General features: G+C 31.2%; 1 protein-coding gene and 1 non-coding gene across 3 annotated transcripts in view; both read left to right on the top strand.

Moving 5' to 3' along the window:
• The window catches only part of LOC145292217 (DCN1-like protein 3), a 315,593-nt gene that overhangs the window by 66,889 nt on the left and 221,541 nt on the right, over positions 1 to 27,163 (top strand). The gene's annotated exons all lie outside the window — the stretch shown is intronic.
• LOC145292638 (U6 spliceosomal RNA) lies at positions 26,634 to 26,740 on the top strand. The gene has a single exon (XR_013869600.1). It is a non-coding gene; the product is annotated as a U6 spliceosomal RNA (small nuclear RNA).

Consider the following 27,163-nt stretch of genomic DNA (forward strand, 5'->3'; position numbering starts at 1 on the left):
TCCACAGTCATCGGTTAAATAGCAATTTGTGTTTCATAAATTGTATATAATGAATAACTTACAATGGCTATTCTGCTTTTGCATTAAATATCCCCCAAATGGGTTGATATGTCACTAAAAATAAGATAAGCACTTAATGATTTTTTATAGTATTTTATCATCTTTTTTACTTAACATTGTTCTCTTTTCTTTTCTCTTTTCTTCCTCTCTTTTCTTCCTCTTTTCTTCCTTTTCCTTTTTTTCTTCCTCTTTTTCTCTTCTTTCTCTTTTTTCTTCCTCTTTTTCTCTTTTTCTTCTTTATCTCTTTTTTCTTCCTTTTTTCTCCCTCTTTTTCCCCCTCTTCCTCTTTTCCCCCCCTTCCTCTCCCCCTCTTCCTCTTTCCCCCCTTCCTCTCCCCTCTTCCTCTTTCCCCCCTCTTCCTCTTTCCCCCCTCTTCCTCTTTCCCCCCTCTTCCTCTTTTCTCTCTCCCTCTTTTTTCTCCTTTTTTATCTCCCTCTTTTTCTCCTTTTTTCTCTCCCTTTTTTTTCTCCTCCTTTTTCTCCTTTTTTCTCTTCCCCTTTTTCTCTTTTTTCTAAGTGGCACTCATAAAATTTTACTACTTTTCTCTTTTTCTTCTTTATCTCTTTTCTTCCTTTTTCCCCTCTTCCTCTTTTTCCCCCTCTTCCTCTTTTTCCCCCTCTTCCTCTTTTTCCCCCTCTTCCTCTTTTTCCCCCTCTTCCTCTTTTTCCCCCTCTTCCTCTTTTTCCCCCTCTTCCTCTTTTCCCCCCTTCCTCTTTCCCCCCTTCCTCTTTCCTCCTCTTCCTCTTTCCTCCTCTTCCTCTTTCCCCCTCTTCCTCTTTCCCCCTCTTCCTCTTTTCCCCCTTTTCCTCTTTTCTCTCTCCCTCTTTTTTCTCCTTTTTTATCTCCCTCTTTTTTCTCCTTTTTTATCTCCCTCTTTTTTCTCCTTTTTTCTCTTCCCCCTTTTCTCTTTTTTCTAAGTGGCACTCATAAAATTTTACTACTTCTAAAATTTACTCAGATTTGCCTGGTCTTCTACCTGACCACAAATGCCATCTATCCTCTCAAACAGAAAACACAGAAAATGTGATGTTAAATTGATTCTGTCGCAAAACATTTCTCAAAACATTTGAATCAATTTATAGTTATATTTCTTAAAAATATAATCAGTTGCAAGTTAACCAAAATAGTTTTATTAAAGCAAGATAATTATTATTACACAAAATTATTAAAAAGCAAGAAATATCGAGAAATATTTCCGAATGACACTTGTTTTCATTAAACAAAAATGTTATTGTTAAACCAAATGGAATTGAAAACACACGTGAGTTTGGTAGGTTTGACCTTTGAGTTGAATGGTGATCGATACTGTCATGTTTGGTCTGTTACTCTCATCGATTGACACCAATTTTGCCCGAAGCACCTTTTGGTGTGTTGGAGATTTGAAATCATAACACTAAGATGATAAACACGTAGTAGGATCCAAAACTATTGGTTAGAATTTAATCTTTTGTATTACTGAGCGTGCCATTGCAAGCGGATCAAAGTTTTACTATCGCTGTAAATAAGAACGATTTATTTATTTATACATTTATTTATTCATATATATATTTATTTATTTATACATTTATTTATTCATGTATATATTAATATATATATATATATATATATATATATATATATATATATATTGGTCCCCAACAAAGGAGGGATTGGACTTAGTAATTCACTTTGGTTTGTCCGTTCGCACTTTTCTCAGTAACCACGCCTTGGATTTTTTACATTTTGTACAACCAAAGTCATGGTGAAAGTAAATTTTTGCCAGAACGGAATTTCCGGGAAACTCTGGTTGCCCCCATAGAGGGCGTTATAGGGGTAAAATTGCCCCCAAATCGTTTGTTTGACTTTTCTTAATAACCACGATTTGGATTATTTTTTAAATTTTGCACAAACATTTGTTTACTTATTCACGTATATATTTATTTACTTATTTACATATTTATTTACTTATTCACGTATATATTTATTTACTTATTTACATATTTATTTATTTACTTATTTACGTATTTATTTATTTACTTATTTACATATTTATTTACTTATTCACGTATATATTTATTTACTTATTTACATATTTATTTATTTACTTATTTACGTATTTATTTATTTACTTATTTACATATTTATTTATTTACTTATTTACATATTTATTTATTTACTTATTTACATATTTATTTACTTATTCACGTATATATTTATTTACTTATTTACATATTTATTTATTTACTTATTTACGTATTTATTTACTTATTCACGTATATATTTATTTACTTATTTACGTATTTATTTATTTACTTATTCACGTATATATTTATTTACTTATTTACATATTTATTTATTTACTTATTTACATATTTATTTACTTATTTACATATTTATTTACTTATTCACGTATATATTTATTTACTTATTTACATATTTATTTATTTACTTATTTACATATTTATTTATTTACTTATTTACGTATTTATTTATTTACTTATTCACGTATATATTTATTTACTTATTTACATATTTATTTATTTACTTATTTACATATTTATTTATTTACTCATTTACATATTTATTTATTTACTTATTTACATATTTATTTACTTATTCACGTATATATTTATTTACTTATTTACATATTTATTTATTTACTTATTTACATATTTATTTATTTACTTATTTACATATTTATTTATTTACTTATTTACATATTTATTTACTTATTCACGTATATATTTATTTACTTATTTACATATTTATTTATTTACTTATTTACGTATTTATTTATTTACTTATTTACATATTTATTTATTTACTTATTTACATATTTATTTATTTACTTATTTACGTATTTATTTATTTACTTATTCACGTATATATTTATTTACTTATTTACATATTTATTTATTTACTTATTTACATATTTATTTATTTACTCATTTACATATTTATTTATTTACTTATTTACGTATTTATTTATTTACTTATTTACATATTTATTTATTTACGTATTTATTTATTTACTTATTTACATATTTATTTACTTATTTACATATTTATTTACTTATTCACGTATATATTTATTTACTTATTTACATATTTATTTATTTACTTATTTACATATTTATTTATTTACTTATTTACATATTTATTTATTTACTTATTTACATATTTATTTATTTACTTATTTACGTATTTATTTATTTACTTATTTACATATTTATTTATTTACTTATTTACATATTTATTTATTTACTTATTTACATATTTATTTATTTACTTATTCACGTATATATTTATTTACTTATTTACATATTTATTTATTTACTTATTTACATATTTATTTACTTATTCACGTATATATTTATTTACTTATTTACATATTTATTTATTTACTTATTTACATATTTATTTACTTATTTACGTATATATTTATTTACTTATTTACATATTTATTTATTTACTTATTCACGTAGTTATACAATAAAAAGCAAATCGATTTGGGAAGTTTAAGTAGGACAACCTTGGTATAAATGTATTTTGGTGATTGAGGATTTTAGCTAGGATAGTGATAAACAAATCTTAGGCATAGTGACAAGGATGATCATAGACCCCCCCCTTACCCACCCCACACTTTAGAATGGCCTTGTGCCTAATTTATTTTTGATTGTCTTTTTTTTTCTTTTTTCAGAAATAAATTTTTCAAAGTTTTACTACTTCACTAACACAAAGACAACTTTCGTTTATAGAATAGGAAAAAAAATTGGAATGATTCATTAGAATCGGGAATTGGAAAAATTTGTGACTATTTTCCGATGCCAAAAACGATTTGTTTAATTATCTTTTTGGTTTTGTTAAAAACAAACTCTGCCAGTAGTAACAATATAATAAATATTTATTGAACTACCAGTAAGACTACAATCTATAGATTCCCCCGCCCCCATCACAAGTTTGAAAATATGTATGCACATTTAACGTGTGTTTTTACGGAAATCAGGAAAAAATAACAATTTTACAGTCAAATATGAAGAGATTTATAAATAATCGAAATCTGTAATTGTATCGGAATCGGTAAAAATATTGGAATCGTCCCATCACACACACACACACACACACACACACACATATATATATATATATATATATATATATATATATATATATATAAATAAATGTTTAATTTAAAAATTGGACTAGGACTAGTTTAGAAATTAAGATTAAACTGGATGCATTCAAAAAAACATGGAATGGACTTGCAAGAGCATTTTTTTTTACAATCTTTACGATGAAATATTCAAGAGAATTTCATCTATATATTTTTTAAATATATTTTGTGTGGTTTTATGACTTTTTTAATCAAAAGTTGGAATGAGATTATTATGATGAGATGTTCCAAGAGGAATAAAAATATTGAGTTGATAAATTTCTCAGCATTGTTTCAATCTACAAAGTTTAATCAAACATGATGTATCTCTTGTTTCTCAACGTTTAAGATTTTCAATAACTCGTTGGTAGAAATCATAAAAGCAAAAAAGATGGTGTAAAATGTTCATATTCTTTAACTTGACGTACAATTTTTATGATCTGAAAACAGAAATTAACTCGAAAAGAAGCAAAATAGATGACAAAATGATTTCAAAAATAGTTTACGAAAAAAAAAAAATGTTGGCAACTTTGTTGCGAATCCAATTAATGACTAAAATTCCCATCGTCTGAAGTTCAGTTTTCAAAACGAAACTTTGATTTATTGGTCCCTCTACAAATGATGGATTGAACCTAGTAATTCACTCCCTTTTATCCGTTCGTTTGTTCACTTTTCTAAAAAAAAAAAAAAAGTCTTGGACTTTTAAAAAGTTTTGCACAAACATTAGTCATGGTGAAAGTAAATTTTTGTCAGAATGGAATTTCCGTGATAACTCTGGTTTCCCACTAGGGGGTAGGCATTATAGGGGTAAAATTGTCCCAAAATCGTTCACCGATTCGTTTGTTTGCACTTTTCTCAATAACCACGCCTTGGATTAAAAAAAAACAACATTTTTTTTGCATTAGTCATGGTGAAAGTAAATTTTTCACTCGTGGAGGAGGACCACGTATTCTCGGCTTGTTCATTCATAAAACCAGTTAATGTATGACACAATTATGATTTGTGAATGTCTTGTATTTTCAGACATCATGGCTCATAAGTTGAGAACTCTTTTGTTCATATTTTTCACCAGAAATCCGTTGAACATTCTTTGATACACACAACATATTCTGCTGCATGCAAGGGTCAACATGTTTCGCAAAAGTTGGAGATATGTTTATTATTTGGATTATTCAGAACACTGTTCTCATCTTGGATGCTAATCTCAATGTTCGGCCGATGTAACCTCTAACCTTCTTCAGATGTGTCTTATTGAATTCTGGAATCTGTATGGACTTTCGGACAGAACCTTTTATTTCGCAATGATAACTCTCATTCCATCAACCGTGACCAGATAAAGTTCTGAAGTAATTTGCAATTGTATTATTAGTATCATTCACACTGAGAACTGAACTTCAACCTCCAGAAGACTGTCACTTCAAGCTGATTATTACTTTGCACTTTTATCCACTGTACTGCATAACATTGCAAACAATAAACAAAGCTTCCTTCCTAGAACTGCCTGCTTGTGGAACTCTATTTTACTGGCTTGCTTTCCAGCTGACTACAATATAGTCGTCTTCAAGTCCAATGTAAACAAGTTCTTACTGAGCCGTCCTCATAAATCAAATTATACCAAATTCCGACTATTGATGATTACTATGCTGTTGTCCTGATGACTACCAGACACTTATTAACCCTTATCCCTGAGTGGCCTTTGGGCTTTGATAATTGGTGACTCCCTTGTAAAAAAAAAAAAAAAAAGGTTTAAAACTATTAATTTTAAATGAAAGTCGGAGGTTGGATCGGTCAAAATACAAGAATAATGCTTAAGGTGACAAGAGTAGTTCTAAAAATTTATATGATCAATCCTCATCTAAAAAATTCTGGAATTAAAGATTTTTTAATTTTTTTCGAAATCTTTCAGCCAATTTCCCTAACTTTGCTGTAGAGTCGGTTATTTTTCCGATTCTTCATTCAACTCACAATATCTTCTGTACCATCATGATTGCAAAACATTGATCATGATTCTGAAAACAAATGGCAAAAAGTTTTCTGTATTTCTAACAAGACCAAATCTAAAAAGACACTTTCACAATGAACTGAAGATATCAGGAAGGTTTTATGCGCTGATTCCACAGACAGCTGTGTTGTTAATCAAAACAAATTCTTCACAATGTCTTCCACATTTTTACATTTCCTTAAGTTACACTGTACGCTTTTTTTTGTTTTTTTTTTTAAACTTTGGTTTTCCCTTCTGCCCACATGGTAAACATTACCCCCCCCTCATTTTCTAGCAGCACTTGTGCTAATTTTTGTTTACCTATACGTGTTTAGTTTCTTTTTCTTTATTCGCCTGGGAGGATATAAGTATTATTTATCTGAAAAGAGGTCAGCTCTGGATGAATATTGTCTACATGTAGATAGAAAAAAAAGCCATGCTTTATTCGTGCTCCTTAGTAGGAATAGTTTTCTTGTAGCATTAACATATTTTTTTCTGATTCAGTTTTTAGGAAATATAAATTTTCCCTCTTTTTTTTCTCTTTTCTAAAATATATATGAATTTTTGTATCTCTCATATATATATATATATATATATATATATATATATATATATATATATATATGAGAGCTATACAAAAAAAAATAAATAAATAAAAAAATAAGCGGTAGAGCGTTGTCGTAAAATGATTTCATCCGCTGCTTAATTAGCGTTAATGCAAAGCTTTCTGTTTGTAAATAAACAAGTAGGTCAAGCACTGTAAAAGCGACGAGCAAGTGTCATCTAGATGCTTGTAAGTTCAATCCCTGGCTAAGGATGGGTGCTAGCCTATCTGTACTGATGAGCTGTGATACAGCGAAACAGTATGTGGATGACACACACATATATATATATATATATATATATATATATATAATTACTGAGGGAGCATTGCTCATCAAAGCGTGAAGGTCACTTGAGAATGAGGATTAATAAGTGTCAACACTTTTTATCAGTAATGGTTTAACATGACCGTTTTTTTCAAGTTGGACGTAAAAACGGTCATGTTGTTATAGGAAGCAGTCCCACAGTATTGTATTGCACAATTGGGCAGTTCTAGTGATTAAGTCAATTAGTTCAATATTTTAGAGGAAATTTATAACTTTCTCGACATGGCAATGAGTGAAATAGTGAAGCAAACTAGACTATAAAGCCTTGGTTGAGCAACTAATTTAGAAGGAAAATGAAATCACATCATTGTTGTTTTTTCCAACGGTATTTCCGGTGGTTTTGTATCTTTTTTTGCTTCCGAACTTAGAAACCAGTCAGAAGATCAGTTGAGGATTTCGCAACCTTGTCAAACTACAACTGCTTTATTTTCTTCCTCTAAATGGACCTTCTAGGAACAGAGTTTCTTACCAATAACTTAGACTAATCATTCTACAAAAAAAAGGCATCGATAGAGAATCATTGGAATCGATAAATCACTCTAAAAGGAGATTACGTTGATGGAACGTGGAAGGTTATTTTTTTTTGTTTTTATTTGTGAGAACCAGGATGTATTCTCACTTATTTTTTAAGGAGTTTTAAGGAATCTTTACCAACTCATTTGCTCTGATTCTACAGTCTTGGTTGCAATGAACAATGGAATCTGAAAACGTAATTCAAATCCCTAGTTGCAGTTGAGTGCAACACCCCAAATTCTTCCTTCCAATTTGTCAATTGGCTCCATTGTTTCGCCTTCAATTAATCTGAAGAATTGATGTTGTTTTTGCAGAAACTGTGACAAATACAAACACGACCCATGCCCCACCCTACGTCGTTCTGTGAGACATTACTCTCATTAGTTAAACTTTGTTATATATAGAAAGAAAAATAAATTGACTTAACATAGGATTTCAATGCTTTTCAGCCTTTTTTTTTTTATGAGAAACGTTTGAAAAAGAAAAAGAAAAAAGCTTAATGGTGAAACTGTAAAAAAAAAAATGAAGGAAATAATTTAGTGAAACGATGACATCAACATTAGTCTCCTAGCTATGACCTGAAACTGTATCCAGTGGTGTAACCCCAATTCGGGAGTTTCAGGGAGTGTGAAGTTACCTCCCTTTGTTACCATCATTCATCAGTTAATACCTGTCAGAGTTCCATTGATTGATTAAATAAAATCTATCGAACTATTTTCAAAATAACTTCATCTACAATTCGCCTACAAAACACATGCATTTATTTATTGCAGACTATTATCCTCATCTGTTGTTTCACAACATTTCTGCCAACTTTTTCCTCTGGCCTTCGTCAGGTGGTAAAAGATGAGGGTAATAGTCCGCAATGAATAAATGAATAAATAATAATGAATTCCAATTAAATAATATATAAAACACGTGCAGTTTCAAAATAACAATGTTTCATGAGTTGGAAAAATCAACAACCATCCAATCATCACTACAGAAACTACCAGTCAATACATAAACAAAACAATGAAATATCTGGGGGTTTTTTTTTGTCAAAAGATAATTCAATTATGGCACAAAATTTGAAAATCTTTAATTTTCATCAAGTTTATTTTTTTATTCTATTATCATTTTAAAATAGTGTTGACGGCTTTGCAGGTCGACAATCAAAACAAACGCAGCAATGTTAACAAAAAATGAGTTTTATCAAAAGTATCTTACAAAAATATATGTCATAGTTCTGGGGGCTTAACTGCCACGAATCGCTAGCTAATAACGCGTTAAAAATAACCATATTTATAGTATCTGGGTAAGCTCATCTGTAAATATAAAAGCGAAAATGTATGTATGTATGTATGTATGTATGTGTGTTCGCTTTTTCTGTATGTCTACAAAAGGCTTTTTTCAGAGAAGTGGTCGCTCACCTAACAACTTTTTAAAACTTTTTATATCACATGTAAATCGTAATATCTCAGAGTTGTCAATGGAGCTCGCCTGTCTATTTAATTTACTCGACTTCAGGAAGATAAATATTCAACAGTTTTCGCTCGCCGCATGTGGATTAAGCCTTTTCCTATAATTAATTCTGGCGGCATTTTTCCGGTTTCCCCCTACTCCTGCGTTCCGCAGTAAATGAAATGCTACTCCGCAGTCAACAGTTGACCTCATTAAGTCATTAAAATGTGCACCTGCCAAATCTAAGTAATTAAATGAATTCAAACGCATTTCCGTTGGTATGTCGCGGTGGTGCAATGGTTAACGTCGCATGCTTTTTTTTCACACTTTAATTTACAATTTTGCCTCAAGGGTTCCGGTTCGATCCTTATACTTACCTACCAAAACATTTTTTTTTTTTATTTTAAACCCCCCCCAGGATTTTTTATTTACCCAAAACTACACACACCTCCAAACACCCAAGTAATGCCGGGTACCCCTTGCTAGTCTATTATAGAAAAGCAAAAATGTTTGTTTGTGCGTGCACTTCTTTTTGTATGTCCGGCAAGGGGGGTACCATTTCTTACAACTTTTTATATACTCCCTAGATTATAATATCTACAATTTACGAACGGACGTCGTGTCTTTTATTCGAGCAACTTTTATTTTATAAACTTCCCGCTATTCTGTTTGCTCACGTGTTTGTTCGTGCTTTTCGTATAAAAAATCGAAAGTGAAGTCATGTTCTCAGCCTTTTGTGCCGGGACGTCCAGAAAGCAATGAGCTTTGAGCAATGCTGGGAAAACCCGTCATATCAGACAATTGTTATTCATTTGGACACTCCCTTTTTATGGGGAGCTGGTTTTCCCCAATATCTTGAGGAAACAAACAAATACGCAGAAAGTTTCAAGCTTAACTGGCTTGCAGCTAAAGTTAAATGCATAATGTTTGACATTCTGTAACTTCTTAATCATTTAATTTCAACCATTCTCAGTTCCTCTGCCCTCTTAGCGTCGCAGTAAAATATCACGTTTTCTTTCACTTTCTTTTCCACCTTCGCCTCACGGCTTTGGGTTCAAGCCTACCTACCTACCTACAAACACTTTTTTTCCCCCTACACACACACACACACACACACACTGACAATGCCCCCCCGTCTATAATATAAATCTCACCTGTCTGTTTAAATGTATGTATGTATGTTTGTATGTCTGCCTAAAACTTTTGACAGAGGCAACGGATTTTCAGGAGATCGGTATCGTTTTGAAGCTCGATCCTTCAGACAACAAATATTGAAAAATTGGCTAAAAACATTCATTCCTTCACTGTCAACTGGGCACTTTCCTACAGAGAGAGGTCGTTTTATCGTCGATATTTTCAGAAGTCATCCCTTCTTTTTGATTGAGTAGCCTTAATTTAAACCTTCGCCACTTCTCGTTTGGTGATGGGCGCAACAGCAAAGACGTCACGTTTTCCTCCTTCGCGGTACGGCTCCCTGCCTACTACCACTTTTTTTTTTTTGTTGTTGTTTGTTCAGCACACACCTCCAAACACCCAGGCAATGCCAGGTGCCCAGACTAGTTATTCATAAAATGGCTCAGATTACTCCATAACAGTTGGCAATACTATTGCAGTTTTGTTTGTAACTTTTGCTGTCTAAGAAATAGTTCTAATTTTAAGGTTTTAGTCTTATAGTAAGTAGTACAATGAAAGTGGTGCCATTTTAAAGCTAAATGCATCAATTTTTTTTTAAGGTTATTTTTTTAAAATTTCTTTTCAGATCCTTATCCTTAATAGTTTTCAAGATCTTCAATGTGAAAATGTGCCCAAGACTTTTAAAACACCCTGTGTATATTTATCAAATTTAATTCCTTTTTAATAAGTTTTTTTAAAATTTGTATTATTTTGACTATTTTTCTTCTTGGATGTTTTCACAACGTTTTAGCCGTTGTAACGTCTGACCTCCTTCAGATGCATCTTGTAAAACTCTGAAATCTTTATATTGAGCTTGAGAATATGTATGGAATTTACAATTTAACACTTTATTTAATCTATGGGGTAGATTGTTCTTGTTTTGTCAGCCCTGACTGGGTAAGATCTTTGGTAACTTATTTGACATCCAGAAGACAATCACTTAGAATGGATTGTTACTTAACACCTTTACCCATTGTTCCATGTGTCCATAGTAGTCTGAAAACTCTAAACGATCCATTGTCATTGTAAAAATTTCACAATGTTTTTTCTAAACATTAACAAAATATTGCTGTATACAAAATTAAAAAGAATAGTTGATAAAACTGATTCAGTTGTGTCTTGAGCAGATTTTTTCAACAAACATTCATCAGAAGAGAAAGATTACAATTCAAGTGAAATTAATACTTGAATGGCACATATATTCCACGATTACTAGAAAGAATAAAGTGATTGGATTAAAGCCTTTAAAATAATGGTATATACTATGTATGGTTGTGAGACAGCAAAGATTGACAGTAACATGCCGCCAAATAAGTAGTACCAGCATGATGACTGCTGTCATATCATTGAACCAAAAAAAAAAAAATTGTAGGTTTTCAGAACACAATTTTTTTAGCAATGTCGGAACGCATAGTTGATAGTTTTCAAGGCAACGATCTAGCAAATCCAAAGTTAGGTCAGAATTGCTGTCTGAGTCGATATGATGCTAAACTCGAAGTCCACAATGAGGACCGTGCATCACTGAAGATTTCCTCTGAGGCATTCATAAGAATGTATTTCACGATTAGGCAAGTAGGTGTAAATTATAATGTGCATAATAATCTTAATGTGTGAAAACTTTATAAATTGTCACTGCATAATGATCGTAATTGTTAGCAAAATTCATTAGAAGTGAAATTGATTTCTAAAAAAATTATTTAAAAAATAATAAAATATTACACTGTCACCCTGATTCGATACACTATGTTGGTAAATAAAATTTTCATTGAAAATTATTCAATTCTTCATATTTTTTCTGCTATCTACATTTGCTTCATATCAAACGATGCCTTCTACGAAAGTTGCATTGACAGGACTCTACAGTGCGAGTGAAACAGTCGCATTTGCGAATGATTTTTCAAAGTGGCGACTAGAAATAATGAAACGCTTATCTCTTAACGATTGCATCACTGATAATTTTCCAAGGCTCACTACTGAGTGAAAAATATCTTTTCAACTTTTTTTAATAAAATGAACAAAGTAAAATTATTTAAATGATAAAAGTTTAATAGAATATACTCTTTTTTTTTAACGAAGCTGTTTAAAAAAAACATCTGAAATCCTTCAAGTATCAACATAAAATTAGTATATTTAGAATTACACTTGTTTAAAAATATACAGAAAAATCTTTATGACGTATGTACTCGTCACAGAATGAAGATGTCATATTCTAAAAATCATGTGTGTTTGGCTAGTAACATTTCTATTTGGCTAGTAAACGAAAATATTTAGTTGTCAAAAGGCAACTAAAGATAAATGTGTTCATAGAGCCCTGATTGATATTGCGTTAAAAAAATCCATTTATACATTACACATAATGTTTCATGCAAACTACATCTTTTTTATCAATGTCATTTTTTTTAATTTTGTAGTCTCATTTTTGATACAGCTTTAGTATCAAATGTATGTGTATCGTATCCCTTCTAAAAGACACATCGAACGATATTAAGGTATCAAGACTTCTGATAACAATTTTCTAAAAATGAACTCCCTTTTTTATTTTTTGAAATATTTAATTTTTGGAGAATTTTTTTTTTGTGTGTGAAATAATCTTTATTCATGCGGAGTGATGTTGATTCTTAAGACATTTCGTGAATATAACGAGCAAGCCTTATGAATAGCTCACACTGGCTGTTTGATGAAGATCAATAGATCAAGCCTCATGCTACGATTTGATTGTGCCGAAATCAAACTTGAAAAAGGGGCATGTACAACAGTGAAAGGTATCGCCATGTTGAAAAAATATTACAAACGTGAACAGTTAAGAAAACATGATTTTATTATTTGTTTATGTATACTTATGAATCATCATTTATCAAGGCTAAAAACCTCTCAAGAATAAATTATAGCAAGATTTTCAGTTGGATATCGCAACAGCACTAATTCACAAGATAATTCTAGATATTTGTTGATATTGGACTTGAAAACAACCATGTTGTAGTCTGTTAAGAAACATGCCAATAGTAACGTGTTCCACATGTGCAAAATTCTTGGAAAGAAACTTTATTCATGGAAGTTTGATCTTATTTAAGGTACACAGTGGAAGAGTGTTTGCAGTGTTGGTAGCAAGACAAGTTCTTGTATAAAGATTTTCTTGGAAAACAATGGAAGTGGTCCAGAATCTCTACATGTGCTTCACTGTGCTTCCTCTAAGGAAGCTATTGAGAAAGAATCCCCGTAAAACTTTAAATACATATCCGATTTTAATGAAATTCAAACCATACTAGAGAATTTACCAAAATTTCAGTTTTTTTCCGACAATAAATTTGCTGTACAAGAAGTGTTTTGAGTATAGTGAAATAGGAAAGTGTTCCTCATTAAATCCCGAGCAACGTCGGGTGTTCTTGCTCATAATAAATAATTACCAAAAAAAAAAAAAAAGTTCCATCGTCTGCTGCTCTTGCTTATTGGTTGTTATTCATCAAAGTGACTGCATAAGTAGGTCATTCCCCATTTTATATGAAGTACTGTGAAGAATGACCATTGTACTAGTCGTGATGTCATTGTTAGTGACCTTTTTTTTTTTTCATGCAACTCAATGCCAGTTGATCATGTCCAACCATTAAAATATTTATAAGGAAACATTTTCTTTCAGTTGTTTTTCTTAAAAACAATGGACCCAACTCTAAACCTAGAAGGTAAAAGTGTTGGTTGGAAAAAATGTGGCTGGACAAAACAATGTTTATCCATGGATTGAAAGAAGACGATACGAAATTAGGTTTACATATTAGGTTGGCAACTAAGATCTTACTGATTTTTCTTTTTATTTAGATTAAAAAGTTTACTAAATAAAAAAAAAAAAAAATGTATTCTCCTTTGTTTAAAATTTGTTTTCAAAATTTTAAATGTCATTCGTAGGAGTCAAAAAGCAAAGCAAAAAAATGTTATTTTTTCTAAACTTTTTTTTAAACCGTTTTAATGATCTGAAAATAAAGACAAATTTTACTGCAATATAAAAAAATTACAAAATAAAATTGCCAAACAATTTAATTTAAAAAATTAAAAAGATTAAATTAAAAAAATAAAAAATTACAAAATAGAATTGTCAAACAATTTAATTTAAAAAATAAAAAGATTAAATTTAAAAAATATAAAAAAACAAAATAGAATTGTCAAATAATTTAATTTAAAAAATAAAAAAAATTAAAGATTAAATTTAAAAAAATTAAAATGATTACAAAAAAGAATTGCAAAACAATTTAATTTAAAAAATAAAAAAATTAAAACGGTTAAATTAAAAAAAAATAAAAATGATTACAAAATAGAATTGTCAAACAATTTAATTAAAAAAATTAAAAAGATTAAATTTAAATTAAAATAATTACAAATAAGAATTGTCGAACAATTTAATTTAAAAAAAAAAAATTAAAAAGATTAAATTTAAAAAATATAAAAAGAAATTACAAAATAGAATTGTCAAACAATTTAATTTAAAAAATAAAAAAATTAAGATTAAATTTTAAAAAAGTTAAAATGATTTCAAAATAGAATTGTCAAATAATTTGATTTAAAAAAATAAAAAAAATTAAATTAAAAAAATAAAAATGATTACAAAATAGAATTGTCAAACATATATTCCACATTTAAATTTTTTTAAAGAAAATGGCAAGAACGTAGTTGCCAACTGAAAATATTATTTTACTTAATTATTGGATCCATTTCTATAGCAAGAGTTGCTTTTAGTTATCTCTATTAGAATGCCTTAATGCCTTTTTCAAGAACATAATTACACTATGTCTAGTTTTTTGCAACTGATTCTTTAATAAAAAAAAATCCCATGTGACTAAATTGTCGATCTAGTTCATCGAGTATCTCAACTCGCCAAGTATCGACCACATCAGTAAATTAGTTTTTCTCCAAAATTATCCAAATTGGATAAAGCAAAATTTTTGATTTAGATATCCTAATGAAAAAGTTAGAAATGATTAAGATTTAACGGTAATAATGGCATAGAAGAGGAAGAAAAAACTTTTTTTTTTTTTTTTTCCAATTTTATTTTTAATAAATAGCAATATTTATTAAAAATAATTTCACACTCGTCTGGTCTTTCTAACCGTTAAATCTTAAATTATTATCGAGTGTCTCAAACAATGGATTTATTAGAAACTAGCATGGCTACCCAGCGTTGCCCGGGTAGAGAGAGGTGGTATACTAAGGCTGTTGAGCAATCCTCTAAAAAAAAAAAAAATAAATAAAATAAATTGTTTCAATCAAAATAGTAGTGAGTACCCGTGTGAACACAAAAAAAATAAATAAAAAATAAAATTAGTGGCAATAGGCAAGCAGATTCGAACCTGTAACACAAAAGAGGAAAAGAAGGTGAAAAAAGCCACCAGCGACTTATAACGTCATAGGCCTTCGAAATAACGTTTTATAACTATGTTAAGATCGGTAGGCGTATGACTTGTAAAAATGTTCACACAAAAACTGACCCCTCCTTGCAAAAAACGGTTCAGTTCACCAGCACAGAATTAATCTTTTTGGCCAATTTTTATATATATTTTTTTTTATCAGAGAGATTGATCCTTCTAACGATACTGATTTTCTCACGGTCCAATGTATGTCAAAAATTTTTGGAAGACATACAAACACACATACATTTTACCTTCATATATATTAGATAATTATTTCAGAAAAGCTTTTTGGTAATACAATAAAAATATATTTTATAATAACTGTGTGTGTGTGTGTGTGTGTGTGTGTGTGTGTGTGTGTGTAGGGAAAATATGCTTATTCAATTATATTTCGCCTTTTATTCATACCAATCTTTTAATTTATGAAGCTTGATATAACTGCAGAACAAATACAAATAAATGACAAAAAGTCTGTTCCAAATTCCAAGATGTTGTCCATCTTACCGTTTATTTCTTTCAGCATGTTAAAATGTTCAATTCTTGACAGCACCTGTTTCATATATATATATATATATATATATATATATATATATATATATATATATATATATATAAATATATTACTGAATTTAGTAATCACTGCTCAGCTATTTTAACAACTTGTGCTACAACTAAAAGAATGGAGAGTAGAAAGTTGGTATATAAACAGGCTGGGATGATCCATTATGCTTAGATATGCAGGGGCATTTTCTGAGTTTTGATTAGTTGATAGTTCATGAATGGATACTCCATTATATGAATATTGCCTTTGTTTTGACAAGCTTCTGGGTTTGACCTTTACTCCTGATCTGAAATGGAACACGTACATCAAGTCTGTTGCCAAGGTCGCTGGAAAGATGGTGGGATCCTTCTACCGCTCCAGAAGATATCTCACTACTGATGCAATTCTCTATCTATATAAAAGCCAAGTACGTCCAAGGATGGAATACTGTTTCCATATCTGGGCAGGAGCTGCTAAAAACAGCCTATCCTGCCTTAACAGAGTACAAAATAGACTTTGTGGCTTAGTGGGGGATGCCCTTTTCTCTACCCTGCAACCTCTCTCCCACAGAAGAGACATTGCGAGCCTATCCTTGTTTTATCGTTATTTCCATGGCAGGTGCTCGTCTGAACTCCAATCTCTGGTCCCCCCTCGCCAATCTTTCACGAAAAACACCCGTCTAGCTGAATCCACTGTGAAAAATTTCCCCCACTCTATATCTGTGCCTAAATCAAAACGCGGATTCCATGAACAAAGCTTCTTTCTTAGAACTGCACGCCTGTGGAACTCTGTTCCGTCTGCCTGCTTCTCACCGGACTACAACTTGGATGTGTTCAAGTCCAGCATTAACAAATTCCTAATGAACCGCCCCCTTAAGTAAACACTTCATCAAATCTCCACACTAACGTAATGTACTTGCAATAACCCTTATCCCTGAGTGGCTTCCGGGCCTTGATAAGTGGTGATCACTGTGTAAAAAAAAAAAAAAAAAAAAAATTGCTTCATTCAAGCGACTTTTCCTGCTAACTAGACGACAAATGGAGTCTTTATGTAACTGTCCATTTAGTTCTACATTTTTATTATGTAATTGTTTGTTTGTTTGTTTGGTTTTTTTTAAAAGTTGTCACAGAAAAATACTCATGAAGCATTTTTGTTTTATATTTTTACTAGCAGGGGTGCCCGGCGTTGCTCGGGTGTTTGGAGGTGTATGCTGTGCAAAAAAAGCAAAAAAACAAAAAAAAAATGGTTAATTTTTTAAAACTTTGACCCCTATTATGACCCCTTAAAATTTATAGTTTCGGGCTCAAATCACTTTATTAAGTTAGATCCAGGTTCAAGGAACCTATATCTAAAATTTCAAGTGTCTAGACCCAAAATTGTCGGAGGAGTTTGGTAGAGTTCTTAAAGGTCAAATCGTTGAAATTTGACCCCTTAACAGCCAAATTTCTGGCTGACACCCGTCACATCGATTTTCCCAAATCTCAGTACCCGGTATTTCAAATTTCGAGTCTATAGACTAAAAATTGACAGAGTTATTGCGTAGGGAAATGTACACAGACAGACAGACACGTTCACTTTTATAGATATATAGATATTAGTGATTTTAACATCTTTATTTGCATCTTGTATGCCGTTTGAATTTTTCCCTTCATCACTCTTACACTCCCGTTTTCTTCTCACTCATCCCCCTCCTCTCTCTCACACACACTCTATTCCTCTCTGCCTTCTCTTTAATTCTCCTCCCCCCCACACACACTAATCTTAGCAGATGTCTAATCTATCCAGTTTATTTATAATTATATAATAATGTATAATAGTTCATCAAATATGGACAAAAGATTTTTTTAAACTTGAATGAAAATTAGTTTTTAAATTTCTTTAAATTTTTCTAAATCCTCTACAATATCAGATTATCTTTGGCTGAGATGATGTGTTTATAGTATTTTAACTGTTCTTATTGTAGTTGAGTAGCGTTGGATCCATTGACTAGGGACTTAGGAGTTACTTCAGCTGGGTTAGTGGCTTACAAAAAATAGTACCTGTTTTTGGGACCCCAATTCCCCCTGCCCCGGTCCTAGATATGATCTTAAAGTATATCCGATGGTGAGACCCCAGCTTGCAGGCTTTGGGGAGTGTGGAGCCACCCTTTCATTGCCATTGCTCCCGGGTTCACTCTGACCCGGAGTAGTAGTACCTGTTAGAGTCCTAACTATGGGTTAAATAGAAACCGACTTAAAAAAAAAAAACCCCAAATATATTCTATTAAAAGTTGTTCTTTAAAATCACTGGATTCAGCATTAAATAACTGGAAACGGGTTGATATGCCGTAAAACAAAACAATCAAACAAACCAATTCCACCCGAAATCTGGTAACTATAGAGACACACAATAGAATCCTGGCATTGCCGTGGCTCAACCAGTCACTCCATCCGATCCAATTAAGCCAAAATATCTAAGTAACTGGTGCTACATCAATTACTTGATCTGAAACCACAATAGAAACTGTTTTAGTTAACCTAACAAATAAAGCCCATGTCTTAATAACAATGTGACGTCAATCTATTTTGGTTAGCTACCCCCAATTTGATTCCATAACAAAAAACTTCTAAATAAAATCTTGTATAAAAGAGAAGACAGTTGTTAATCATAGAAATCCAAAAATCTTATTTAATGGTGAGGATGAGATTTTTTTTTTTTTACATGGGAGTCACTATTTATCAAGACGTAAAAGCCACTCAAGGATAAGAGTTAATGAGTATCAGTTGGTCGGCGAGACAACACTGTATAATATTGGTAGTCATGGAAATTGGATCGTTTAATAAACTTGTTCAGATTAGATTTGAAAATAACCATGTTGTTGTGTAGTCAGCTGGAAAGCAGCCCCACAGTATAAAGTTCCACAGACGGACAGTTCTAAGAAAGAAACCGTTTTCATGGAATTTGCGTTTAGTTTAAGGCACAGATATAAGGGAAATTGTTAATACTGGTTGTGGCTAGACGAGTGTTATGTTTTGCAGATGGTGGTGGGGGCATAAATTGGAGCTCAGTTGAACACTTGCCTTGAAAATAACGATAGAGTAAAGATAGACTTGCAACATTTCTTCTGTGTTAACATTTGAAATAATAATGCAATTCATGCCAATAAACCACCTCCAATTTGTAGAGTGGTTGTATAGTTCTCATTTTAATGCAGCAATGGAGGTAATGTCACCCCAACAATCAAACTGACCCCAACCCACTATGTGTATTACTTAAACCTTTTTCCACACAACATTTTGATGCTTATAATTGCTTTTGAGATGAACTATTGTTATTTGCATCATTTGGTTTGGACCAGGTATTCTCAACCCTAGGGGTCCATGAAATATTTTGAGGGGGGGCACAGGCAAAATAAAATAAATTGGGGGTCTACAATGATATTTTCCTGGTCCATGAATAAAACCAACTCATAATGTTCTTTTTTTTTATTAATAAAAAATTAATTTCTACTATAATTTTGGTTTGATGTGAAAAAAAAAGCTGAAGTAGATATTCAAACGAATTTGAATGTATTGTATAGATTTTAAAAAATTTCCATAAAATTGCATTGAAAGCAATAAAAAAAATAATGAAAAAAAATGACAGGAACTGGTTTTAAATACGCGCCTCCTGCAGTCGGTTCCTTTCCTATTATATTGTCTGTCTGATCTTCGCCCTTTCATACTATGACCAATAGTTATGAGGGGGTCCCTCAAGAAAAAAGAAGGAAAAAGCGGTACCAGGGTAAAAAAAAAAAAACTGTTGAGAACCACTGATTTGGACTGTTATTCTCATTTTAGTTGGTAATTTTTCTTTTAATCTGACTTCTTGTATGCCTCATCTTTAAACTCATTTATTTATTTTATGTTTTTAGACATTGCTGAAGAAACTTAATAGCCTCAGATTACTTGATAAAGTCTGTAGGATACACTGGTTGAAATGTTACGTGTAGATCGGCCATAACAGACAGCAGTCTAAATAATGTAAATATTAATTTACTTGTCCGTACGTCCAGTGTCACAAAAAACCATCATCATCGCAAAGATTAATTAATGATAAACGAATTACCTCCCTTTATAGTCGTACTTTATCAGTTAAAAATCATCAAAACCATTTCCTCTCCAAAAATTTTCAAAACAAAAAAAAAACATGGCTGTCTGTTTACGGTTTAAAATTGTCTATTTTATTTTATAATTTTATTTTATAATTTTATTTTATAATTTTAAAAAAGTCATGTTGAAAGGAGATTGTAAGTTGCTTTTTTTTGTTTTTTTTATATTATACTTTCTTTTTAAATACAAAAAAAATGTGCAAATGAATTGACATCTGTTCCTTTATGATTTCTTTAAAAAAATTATTCAGAAAAGAAAAACAAAAAAACAATGTGTTGTGTGTTGAATTTTCATTGAAAAAAATCAAAATTTTTTAAAATCAATTCTTTTTGGCTTTAAAAGGTTAAAAAGAATTTGCTAAAAAATTGTTTTAAATTCGTCGTTATTTGTTTTATTTTTTTAATTAATTTTGTTTTAAAAATTTCAACTATCGCAATTTCCACAGGTTCTGCTAGTGTATATAAATATATTTACACGAACTTAGAAATATGAAATGAATACTTTCTGTTTGTTTCCTTTTTTTTAAATTGAAGAATTCTCAGATTAGTTAAAAAAAAAAAAAGTTTTGATGTTTTGCATATAAAGTTATTTGTTGTGAATTAACAAACGTTTGATATTGAAATTACATTAAAGCAGAAGCAAATACCTGCATAAATGAATAGTGTAAAGTGTCACTATTTAGGGTATGGATATGTTTTGATAGTCCTCCTTTTTTTTTTCTTTTTTTTGCTGCATTAATAAAGATGGGTATGCTGACAACGAATATCACATTTAAATTTGGGGCTGATAAGTTGTTTACCAGATATGAAAACATATCCAACATAAAAGTTAATGTAATCTCTGGCAGCCATTTTGTTTTCACAACTGAGCAGTTAGTAATGAGCTTGCATGCAACTGAAGCAAATGACAAAGCAAATACCCCCCCCCCCCAAATGGAGTGCTTATTCCCAAAGCCATTCTTAACATGGGGAGATTGGGGGTGTTTATTTCCAAATCCGTTCTTAACATGGGGAGGTTGGGGGTGTTTATTCCGAATGCCGTTACACATACGCATTACAAATTCCTCAATTGTGAAAAAAAAAAAAAAATGGCTGCCAGGGATTACATTAGTTTTACGTTGGATAACAAATGTTTTCATGTCTGGTAAACTACTTATCAGCCCCAAATTTAATTGTGATATTCGTTGTCAGCATACCCAAAAACCTAAGTCGACATTTCGAACGTGAACGGTAAGTTGTTAATGTAAAAACATAAAGACAACAAAGATTGGAACATTAATCGTCTGCTATCGGTTTACATGCTAGATGGATATTGACCTTACAATTGGGTTCATCTGTCATTGTTTTTAATATTACTCTTTGTCATCTACTCCCCCCCCCAAAAAAAAAACACAAAACACCAAATCTTTATTCATTTCTTTTTTTTTTTTTTTTTGTCATCTCAACTTTGTTCCAACATAGTCTAACAAAATGGCTACACAGATATTTTCAACATTTTTTTTTAAATAAGGGAACCACGCAGTTTTTTAACGGACATTTTTGTCTGATTTCGCAGTTTAGAGACTCGAAAAAGTAGGAATCGCACAGAGTTTGGGTTTAAGTAAAAACTTACATTTTTAAACCGAACTCTATTGACAGAAGTTTTCCTCTTCAACCTAGAAATTACAAAAGACGCACCCTTACAAATTCGACACCCTAACATCAGGTGTTATTATTATGAAAATTTTATTGAGGAAATATATATATATATATATATATATATATATATATATATATATATATTGTAAAAAAAATTTAAATATATATATATATATATATATATATATTGTAAAAAAAAATTTAAGTATATATATATATATTGTAAATATATATATATATATATATATATATATATATATATATATATATATATTATTAAAAAAATTTAAATATATATTGTAAAAAAATATTACATAAAAATATAATATAAATGTTTTTTATTTAACTGAGACAGGAATACAGAACATAAACATGTAAGTTGAGTTGCTAACTTGGTAGGAATCGCAATGGAAATATAATTCCAGTTAGTCTTGAATTTAATCGCAACCGTTATGATAATGGCCATGAAGAAAATGCTTATCTACATTAAAATTTTGACTCAACCTGATTCATATTGTGCGTAAAAAATTTCCAAACTCACACGTTGATATGCGGCTGATTAACGCATTCTTACACATGCGCAATACCAACTTCAGCCAAAAGCTTTTGCGCCATTTTCGCTGACGACGCGTGTGCGTTTCATTTCAACATGGTTGTGGCAAAACGGCATAATCACAGTTGACTGGTCAGTACTAATACCAAGTCAACCGGGAAAGAGAACAGGAACAGTGTTTTACAGATGGACAGTTCTGGGAAAGAAACTTTGTTCATGGAATCTGCGTTTGGATTTAGGCACAGATAGAGAGCGGGGAAATCGTTTAAAATGGTTGTAGCCAGTCGGATGTTTCTTGTGAAAGTTTGGCAAGGGAAGGGAACGATAGATTCGAATTCAGTCGAACACTTGCCATGAAAATAACGATAGAACAGAGACAGGCTCGCAACATCTCTTCTGTGTGAAAGAGGTTGCAGGGAAGAGAAAAGGGCATCACTTATTAGATTTTGAAGCCGGTTTTTAACTCTATCAAGGCTGAATAGGGCAGATGTGACAAAAGTGTTCTATCTTCTATGTAGCAAACTGGCTTCGAAGACTCGTTTACTTTCTTCAATCGTGCTATTCTGTAAAATATCTTGCCTCTTGACACACACACTTGCGGTCAGATCCAACCATTATCTGCTCTAGTAATTAATAGTCCTGTCTATTAAACATTAATTGTTGGTTTGGGGCATGCACGTAACATTTAACTTTAGAGTTGGCCTTGTTCTTGCTCCCAAATTAGTCTAGCCAGTCTGCTAGTCATCGATGCTTCGATGAAAAAAGTTTTTTTTTTGTTTTTTTTTTTTAATGATTTTAGATTTTCTTCACTTTTTTATTTGCAATTTTGTATTCACAAAAAAATGGAATTTTTTAGTTCTAAAATAAACCAAAATTTTGTCCACAAATTCATCGTGAAATGCTAATTTTGATTTTATTATTCTGAAATTATTTTGAAAACTTTTAAGCTCTAAATAGTTTTGCAAGACAAAATTCGCTTTCTCTATCCTATCTCTGTCTTTCCGTCTCCCATCATTGTCTTTCTTTCCATCGCCTTTTTCTATCTCTCTTTCTCTCTCCCAACTAGTTTATAATAAATGTTCAGTTCTGTAATAGGTCTGCTTATTTTGTGTTTGAACCTGCAACTTATAACGGGGGAGGGTTTTTTACAAAGTACATTATCCGCTATACCACGGATCCTTGTGGACAATTCTATTACAACTTTTAGGAAACTTACACCTATTTTTTTTGTTGTTTCTAGATGTACAGTCTTACTACTTATCACTGCATGCCACTATTTATTACTATCTGTTATTATAATATATATATTTTTGACTACATATTATTGCTCTCTCTCTCTCTCTCTCTCTATATATATATATATATATATATATATATATATATATATATATATATATATATATTATTTATCATGACTTATCCCGATATCTTGTTAAATTCTGTACTAGGTCCACTTAGTTGATCGTCGCCCAGCATATACACTGTATTTTTTAATTTTTTTTTTTTTTTTTTTTTTTTTTTTTTTACAAAGTAGTCAGCACTTATCAAGGCTTGGAGGCCACTCGAGGATAAGGGTTAATGAGTGTACAGACAACATCATAGTAATCTTTAGTAGTGTAAATTTGGTACATTGGATTACTTAAGGTGACGGTTCATCAAGAATTTGGTTACGTTGGACTTGAAGACGACGACCATATGGTAGTCAGTTGGAAAGCAGGCAAACGGAAGAGAGTTCCACCGGAGTGCAGTTTTAAGAAAGTTCATAGAACCTACGTTTATGTTTAGATACAGTTAAAAAGTGGGGGAAATTATTGATCGTGGTTTCAGCTAGACAAGTGTTTTTTGTGAAAATTTGACAAAGAGGGGGACATAGATTAGAGCTCAGACGAGCACTTGCCATGAAAATAGCGATAAGGCAAAGAGGCTTGCAACGTCTATTCTGTGGAAAGGAGGTTTCCAGGAAGAGAGAGGGGCACCCCCACTAGGCTACAAAGTTTATTTTGAACTCTGTCATGGCAGGATGTTTCTTTGAATCGTCTTATTCTCTACCGTTTTTCTCCGTCTTTACTTTTTACTTTGTCCCATAAGGACAGATGGTTTTCTTTTCCATATGTGGTCAGCCATACTTGAATTTTTTATCTCTCTACGTATTATGGCTTTTCAGTGTTCTAATTATACTTTTAGTTTTAGTGAACCACATGTCTTACCTTTGTATAGTTTCCCACATTTACATGGAATCTCTCATACACACAGTTCTAGGTCATGCTTTGTTTAGGCACCGAGTTTGACAGAAATATTTCCGAATTCAACAAGATACACCTGAAGAAGATCGAAGGTTACATCGACCGAAACGTCGTGAAATTCAGAAAATATCACTCAAGATAAGTACAGTAGTCCGAAGAACCCAAACAATACGAATAATCAATCCTCATCTCAAAAACTTGGAAACGTAATTTCACTCGTTATTTTTGATTTCCCCCAATATTTTTTCAGTGCAAATATTTCAGCTGTCACGTGATCAAACACGAAGCGTCATGAATTCGACGTCACCTGTCTCTGACTAATGAAAGTCAAACCAAAATGAAGTTAATCGTGTGCGAATTGAACTACAGATGGCGCTCTAGCATTTGCTGACTCATTAGTTTAATTATTTTAATTCTCTCCCCACCACCACCACCACCACCACCACCACACACCCGGACCCCTCCTGCAACGCCGGGTCATTGTTTCTTTCGTTTTCTTTTCTTCTCCACTGATTTACACCGTTGAAACAATCGGTTGAAGTAATCGGTTGTCTGCTCTTTCGGAGCAGCATAATGAGGATTAACAGGCATTTTGAGACAGAAAAAAAAAAACTAAAAAATTTGTCTCCTATTAACCCCCAAATTTGTTCGCGTTGATAGAACATGACGTGCAATCAAAATGAATGCAAAGCCTCGCGTCTTTACTTTCATTTTTCTTGTAAAACCAGTCAGAATTTAAAAAAAAGTGGATAAGTGTTTTAATGGATACCAATGTAGGTTATGCAATATTACTAGTAAGACAAGCGGGATTTAGCAGAGAAGCCAACAGACGACTAAGGGGGAAAAATCAAATATACAATAAATGTTACCCAAACTAATAAAAGTAAGTTTTGTACATACCTAGCTTATTTTTTGTGTGTTTTCAGTAGTTTTAAATGCTCTTTTCTTTTTAATCTAAAATATTCGGTTTTGACGAACTGTTTTGCAAGATGAAAAAACAAAAACAAAAAAAAACTGCACTTTATAGGTACATAGATGTGTAATAAAATAAATTAAAAATATGTAATAACGTAGTAAAAAAATAAATTAAAAATATATATCTAAAATAAATTGGAAATATATAACGTGTAGCAAAAAATAAATTGAAAATTTATAACATCTAGTAAAAATAAAATAAAAATATATAACATGTAGTAAAAATAAAATAAAAATATATAACATGTAGTAAAAATAGATTAAAAATATATAACATGTAGTAAAAATGAATGGAAAAATGTAAAATAAATTTAAAATAAATAACATGAAGTAAAAATAATTTTAAAATAACATGTAAAAAAATAGAGTAAAAATATATTACATGTAATTAAAATGAATGAAAAATATATAACATGTAAAATAAATTTAAAATAAATAATATGTAAAAAATAAATTCAAAATATATTACATGTAATAAAAAATAAATTAAAAATAACATGTAGTAAAAATAAATTGAAAATAAATAACGTGTAGTAAAAAATAAGTAGCATACAGTGATAATTAGTAAAATTGTACATCCTAAAACAATATAGGTTTCTTAAAATTCGTTATAGGATCCGTGGCATAGTGGATAAAGTACTTGGTAAAACTCAGTTACAAGTTACATTCTGAAGGTTAAAGGTTCAATCTCCAGTACGGGTAACATTTAAAATACAACTGCGAATTACTTAGAACTTCCACGCAGTCACGGCTGACCGATCGAGAGCATGCTGGGTTAAATAAAAAGTTCTGTTCAAAATTCTATGCAGGTTCCAGAGATGATAGAAAGATTCCTGAATTCGGCAAGATACACCTGAAGAAGGTCGAAGCTAACATCGACCGAAACATTGTGAAAATGAAAGAATCAAGATAAGAAATGTTTCTCTTTCGGAACACGCTTCGGCAGTACATATACTAAAATTGGAACGATACAGAGAAGATTAGCATGGCCCCTGCACAAGGATGACACGCAAATTCGTGAAGCGTTCCATATTTTTGCTGCAAAAAAATCTTCTCACCTTCCAATTGACAATTTTAAGATTCCACATACTGATCTTAGACCCCAGATAAAAGCATACATACAGGAAAAATGGCAACTGCGGTGGAGTCAGCAAGAGAGCAGCAAATTATACTCAATCAAAACTAGACTTAAGGAACGATGTCCGGACATCAAGAGATCACGCCGAGATGTGATACTGACTCGGTTGCGCATAGGACACACCAACTTTACTCATTCTTATATACTAAATGGAGAATCGGCGCCAGAGTGCATCCCATGCCAGGAGACACTCACAGTAAAACATATCCTAGTTGGGTGTGATGACCTCGCCCCAACTAGAAAACTATATTATACAGAAAGCAATATGGAGGACCTTTTTGAAAAGGTCAACTCAACAAATATTCTAGCATACCTAAGGAAA

This window comes from Euprymna scolopes, chromosome 13, assembly GCF_053919585.1.
Source record: "Euprymna scolopes isolate OS-2025 chromosome 13, ASM5391958v1, whole genome shotgun sequence".
NCBI classification, from domain to species: domain Eukaryota; kingdom Metazoa; phylum Mollusca; class Cephalopoda; order Sepiida; family Sepiolidae; genus Euprymna; species Euprymna scolopes.